A 6,932-nucleotide genomic window follows, 5' to 3' on the forward strand; every position below is an offset into this window, starting at 1 on the left:
AAATAACTGAGAATATTATGAAGGATTTCCTGCATACAGCGCTTCAAATACCACTCGAGGCTGTCGATAAAATCCAACTCGAACGTGTACACCGTTTCGGACAAAGAGGACAGAAATATGATTGATTTTTAAGGATAAAGCTATGGTTAAAAGCCTAGGAAAAATACTTGCTGGCACGAAAATAGGCATGAATGATCAATTCCCGAGGGAGATTGCAGAAAGGCACAAAGTTCTGTATCCAATCTTCAAGGAAAATAGATTAAAAGGGAAACGTGTGGCACTTGTGGTCGATAAACTATATATTGACAACCAAATGTTCAGAGACACAAAGACTACTCCATGGCTATTCTAAAAGTTGTAATAGAGGAGTTGAATAATGGAACACCCAATACTGGCAATGATAGGGATTGGAATATTAAATAACATTTGTAGTAAGTATAGTATTTTAAAAAGGATAAAACGATATAACAAGAAAAGATAACAAGCAGAATAATACATCTTCAAATACAACTAATTAGAACATGGCTTTTTTGGCGGGCAATTGTTGTTTTGGCGGACGGTTGTTGGGGTTGGTCCTGTGTTCTCTCTGGCGTCCTTCTGGTCTTGGCCATTGTGGAGAGGTTGGAGTCTGTTTGATTGAGTGTGTGGACAGGCGTCTTTTATACAGGTAACGAGTTCAAACAGGTGCAGTTAATACAGGTAATGAGTGGAGAACAGGAGGGCTTCTTAAAGAAAAACTAACAGGTCTGTGAGAGCCGGAATTCTTACTGGTTGGTAGATGATCAAATACTTATGTCATGCAATAAAATGCAAATTAATTACTTAAAAATCATACAATGTGATTTTCTGGATTTTTGTTTTAGATTCCGTCTCTCACAGTTGAAGTGTACCTATGATAAGAATTTACAGACCTCTACATGCTTTGTAAGTAGGAAAACCTGCAAAATCGTCAGTGTATCAAATACTTGTTCTCCCCACTGTATATGGACACTCAATCATTACGGTATTTTTTATTGGTAAATTGACAAATATATATAATGATAAATAGACTTGAAACTTGTATCTCATTATGGTGTATGGTGAAATAAGTATAGCCAGTTATAATTGTAATGGCTTAGCTGATAATAACAAAAGAATAACAATATTTACATGGCTCAAAGAGAAGGAATATAATATCTATTGTTTACAGGAAACTCATTCAACAATTCTAGATGAAGTTGCGTGGAAAACGGAATGGGGGGCAAAATATACTTCTCCCATGGGCAAAGAAATTCAAAAGGGGTGATGATATTAATTAATAGTAATTTCGATCCGAATGTGCAAATTGTCCAAATAGATATGCAAGGTAGATGGATTATTTTAAATATGTTATTGGACAATAAACAGATATGGCTCATTAACATTTACGGACCAAATAATGATGATCCACACTTCTTTGACAATATATATAATAAAATATCAACCCTGCAAGCAATTCAAGACAATATTATTATGGTGAGGGATTATAATACTGTTTTAAATAGCTCAATGGACCGTAAAGGAAATCACACCACAAACAATCACCCACATGCTCTTAAGGAAATCGTGAATGTCATGGATACATTAGAACTAGTAGATATATGGAGGCTTAAATATCCTGATCTAGTGAGATATACATGGTGGAGACTCAATCAAGCTAGTCGTCTTTACTTCTTTCTTATCTCATTCTCGTTGGCACCAAAAGTTAAAAAAGTGTTGATAGGGGACAGAATGCGGTCGGACCATCATATAATTGGCATATACATTACTCTTACTGAATTTCCACGTGGGCAAGGATATTGGAAATTTAATCAAAGCCTATTGGATGATAATTCATTTTTAACTAGGACAAAGGAATTTATAACTGACTTTTTCCGACATAACATAGGTACAGCAAATCCCCTTATTGTATGGGACACCTTTAAATGTGCCTTTAGAGGCCATGCAATTCAGTACTCATCTCGAAAACAAAAGCAATTTAGGTCAAAAGAGTTTATACTAACAAAGGAAATAGAAAGTCTAACAGAACAGATAGATGGCAATAAAAACTGTAACATAGAGGCTCAGAATAAATTAGAGGAAAAACAAAAAGAAATGGAGAAACTTATTAAAGAAAGATCAAGTGTAATATATTATAAAAATAAAGCAAACTGGATGGAATATGGGGAAAAATTCACCAAATTCTTTTTAAATCTTCAACATAGGAATGCTACCAAAAATAATTTTATGAAACTGGTTACAATTGACGGAATAACCCATGATTCACCAAATAATATTTTGAAGGAGGAAACAAGGTACTTTAAGCATTTGTTTTCGTTTCAGTCGCCTCCATCTCCTCTAACTGAAGCTAATTGTAGAGAGAAAGTAAGGAACTTGTCTGTCTGTCACGGTCGTTGACGAACGAGAAGGACCAAGGCGCAGCGTGATAAGCGTACATTTTATTAAGTACTAAACTCACGACAACACAACAAACAAACGAAACGTGAAGTCCTAGGTTAACAAAACAAACCTTAACGGAACAAGATCCCACCACTAACTGGTGCCAAACGGCTGCCTAAGTATGGTCCCCAATCAGAGACAACGAGTTACAGCTGCCTCTGATTGGGAACCACCCTGGCCAACATAGATCCACACGATCTAGAAAACACAACATAGAAAATACAACATAGAAACTCCACACCCTGGCTCAACATTTAAGAGTCCCCAGAGCCAGGGCGTGACACTGTCGGCCTTGCATTAAAGAACATAATTGGTTAAGGAAAACTGTGATAAATAAAAAAGTATATCAGTTTCATTTAAGGACCAATGGATTGACAGCCGTCCCATATAGATTGCAAAATAGTTGGGAAGAGATTTTTTGATGTACCGATCCCATGGCATAGTGTTTATGAACAGACCACCTCCTGAGTGGCGCAGTGGTCTAAGGCACTGCATCGCAGTGCTAACTGTGCCACTAGAGATCCTGGTGACTAAAATGTAAATGTATGAACTGATATGCAAAACGACACTGGATTCAAAACTTAGAATATTTAAATTATTATATAAAATTCTTGCTACCAATAGAATGTTATTTATATGGGGGATACAATCTTCCCAACTCTGCAGATTTTGCTGCGAAGAGACAGAATCATTAGAGCATTTGTTTTGGTACTGTCCATTTGTAGCTTGTTTTTGGACACAGGTCCAGGAATGGCTAAAGGATTGCAATATTTACCTGGAGCTAACCCTGCAGATAGCACTACTGGGTGATCTGAAAAGTCATAGTCAATCGATCAATAACATAATAATACTATTAGCAGAAATGTTTATTTTCAATTCACAATCTGTAGAAACAAAGAGAATAGAAAGGTTCAGAACTTTTGTAAGACATCACAGTACAGTTTAAATATATATGGCAAATAGAAATCCTATATGGATGGTGTTGAGAGATAGATGGGAGGTGTTGAATGGAATTGAAGGATGGGACTAATAACAACTAACAACAAACAATAACAAGATAACTAATAATGTAGGCACGCTGTGTCCATAATAAGTGTATGGGTTGTAGGTTGGGAGCTTTTGTGAAGGAGCACAGTTAGAAAGATATGGCACCGGATGGACATCATGAAAATAATCGGAGAGGTTGAGAGTAGAAGAAATACAGGTGAAAGAACAAACAAAATGTAATTATTGTAAAATTGACTGTGTCCATAAAATGTAGATAGTGGGTATGGGCTGGAAGTAGAGGCCTAGGCGTTGTTGTTCAGTAGTTTACTCCAAGTGGGGAAAGGGTGGCGGGGTTGGAAAGTAATAAAGGGGAATATATATATATTTTTAAAGGATATGTATGTGTATGTTTGTATGTATGTGGGTGTGTATGTGTGTATATGTATATGTATATGTGTATGTATGCGTGTATGTGTATGTGTATATATATATATGTACAGTGGGGAGAACAAGTATTTGATACACTGCCGATTTTGCAGGTTTTCCTACTTACAAAGCATGTAGAGGTCTGTAAATTTTATCATAGGTACACTTCAACTGTGAGAGATGGAATCTAAAACAAAAATCCAGAAAATCACATTGTATGATTTTTAAGTAATTAATTTGCATTTTATTGCATGACATAAGTATTTGATCACCTACCAACCAGTAAGAATTCCGGCTCTCACAGACCTGTTAGTTTTTCTTTAAGAAGCCCTCCTGTTCTCCACTCATTACCTGTATTAACTGCACCTGTTTGAACTCGTTACCTGTATAAAAGACACCTGTCCACACACTCAATCAAACAGACTCCAACCTCTCCATAATGGCCAAGACCAGAGAGCTGTGTAAGGACATCAGGGATAAAATTGTAGACCTGCACAAGGCTGGGATGGGCTACAGGACAATAGGCAAGCAGCTTGGTGAGAAGGCAACAACTGTTGGCGCAATTATTAGAAAATGGAAGAAGTGCAAGATGACGGTCAATCACCCTCGGTCTGGGGCTCCATGCAAGATCTCACCTCGTAGGGCATCAATGATCATGAGGAAGGTGAGGGATCAGCCCAGAACTACACGGCAGGACCTGGTCAATGACCTGAAGAGAGCTGGGACCACAGTCTCAAAGAAAACCATTAGTAACACACTACGCCGTCATGGATTAAAATCCTGCAGCGCACGCAAGGTCCCCCTGCTCAAGCCAGTGCATGTCCAGGCCCGTCTGAAGTTTGCCAATGACCATCTGGATGATCCAGAGGAGGAATGGGAGAAGGTCATGTGGTCTGATGAGACAAAAATAGAGCTTTTTGGTCTAAACTCCACTCGCCGTGTTTGGAGGAAGAAGAAGGATGAGTACAACCCCAAGAACACCATCTCAACCGTGAAGCATGGAGGTGGAAACATAATTCTTTGGGGATGCTTTTCTGCAAAGGGGACAGGACGACTGCACCGTATTGAGGGGAGGATGGATGGGGCCATGTATCGCAAGATCTTGGCCAACAACCTCCTTCCCTCAGTAAGAGCATTGAAGATGGGTCGTGGCTGGGTCTTCCAGCATAACAACGACCCGAAACACACAGCCAGGGCAACTAAGGAGTGGTTCCGTAAGAAGCATCTCAAGGTCCTGGAGTGGCCTAGCCAGTCTCCAGACCTGAACCCAATAGAACATCTTTGGAGGGAGCTGAAAATCCGTATTGCCCAGCGACAGCCCCGAAACCTGAAGGATCTGGAGAAGGTCTGTATGGAGGAGTGGGCCAAAATCCCTGCTGCAGTGTGTGCAAACCTGGTCAAGACCTACAGGAAACATATGATCTCTGTAATTGCAAACAAAGGTTTCTGTACCAAATATTAAGTTCTGCTTTTCTGATGTATCAAATACTTATGTCATGCAATAAAATGCAAATTAATTACTTACAAATCATACAATGTGATTTTCTGGATTTTTGTTTTAGATTCCGTCTCTCACAGTTGAAATGTACCTATGATAAAAATGACAGACCTCTACATGCTTTGTAAGTAGGAAAACCTGCAATATATATAAACAGTGGGGGAAAAAAGTATTTTGTCAGCCACCAATTGTGCAAGTTCTCCCACTTAAAAAGATGAGAGAGGCCTGTAATTTTCATCATAGGTACACGTCAACTATGACAGACAAAATGAGAAAAGAAAATCCAGAAAATCACATTGTAGGATTTTTAATGAATTTATTTGCAAATTATGGTGGAAAATAAGTATTTGGTCAATAACAAAAGTTTCTCAATACTTTGTTATATACCCTTTGTTGGCAATGACACAGGTCAAACGTTTTCTGTAAGTCTTCACAAGGTTTTCACACACTGTTGCTGGTATTTTGGCCCATTCCTCCATGCAGATCTCCTCTAGAGCAGTGATGTTTTGGGGCTGTCGCTGGGCAACACGGACTTTCAACTCTCTCCAAAGATTTTCTATGGGGTTGAGATCTGGAGACTGGCTAGGCCACTCCAGGACCTTGAAATGCTTCTTACGAAGCCACTCCTTCGTTGCCCGGGCGGTGTGTTTGGGATCATTGTCATGCTGAAAGACCCAGCCACGTTTCATCTTCAATGCCCTTGCTGATGGAAGGAGGTTTTCACTCAAAATCTCACGATACATGGCCCCATTCATTCTTTCCTTTACACGGATCAGTCGTCCTGGTCCCTTTGCAGAAAAACAGCCCCAAAGCATGATGTTTCCACCCCCATGCTTCACAGTAGGTATGGTGTTCTTTGGATGCAACTCCCTGGCGGCGTAGTGTGTTACTGATGGTAGGCTTTGTTACTTTGGTCCCAGCTCTCTGCAGGTCATTCACTAGGTCCCCCCGTGTGGTTCTGGGATTTTTGCTCACTGTTCTTGTGATCATTTTGACCCCACGGGGTGAGATCTTGCGTGGAGCCCCAGATCGAGGGAGATTATCAGTGGTCTTGTATGTCTTCCATTTCCTAATAATTGCTCCCACAGTTGATTTCTTCAAACCAAGCTGCTTACCTATTGCAGATTCAGTCTTCCCAGCCTGGTGCAGGTCTACAATTTTGTTTCTGGTGTCCTTTGACAGCTCTTTGGTCTTGGCCATAGTGGAGTTTGGAGTGTGACTGTTTGAGGTTGTGGACAGGTGTCTTTTATACTGATAACAAGTTCAAACAGGTGCCATTAATACAGGTAACGGGTGGAGGACAGAGGAGCCTCTTAAAGAAGAAGTTACAGGTCTGTGAGAGCCAGAAATCTTGCTTGTTTGTAGGTGACCAAATACTTATTTTCCACCATAATTTGCAAATAAATTCATAAAAAATCCTACAATGTGATTTTCTGGATTTTCTTTTCTCAATTTGTCTGTCATAGTTGACGTGTACCTATGATGAAAATTACAGGCCTCTCTCATCTTTTTAAGTGGGAGAACTTGCACGATTGGTGGCTGACTAAATACTTTTTCCCCCACT

Source organism: Coregonus lavaretus, assembly GCF_964263955.1.
Source record: "Coregonus lavaretus genome assembly, chromosome: 28".
NCBI classification, from domain to species: Eukaryota; Metazoa; Chordata; class Actinopteri; order Salmoniformes; family Salmonidae; genus Coregonus; species Coregonus lavaretus.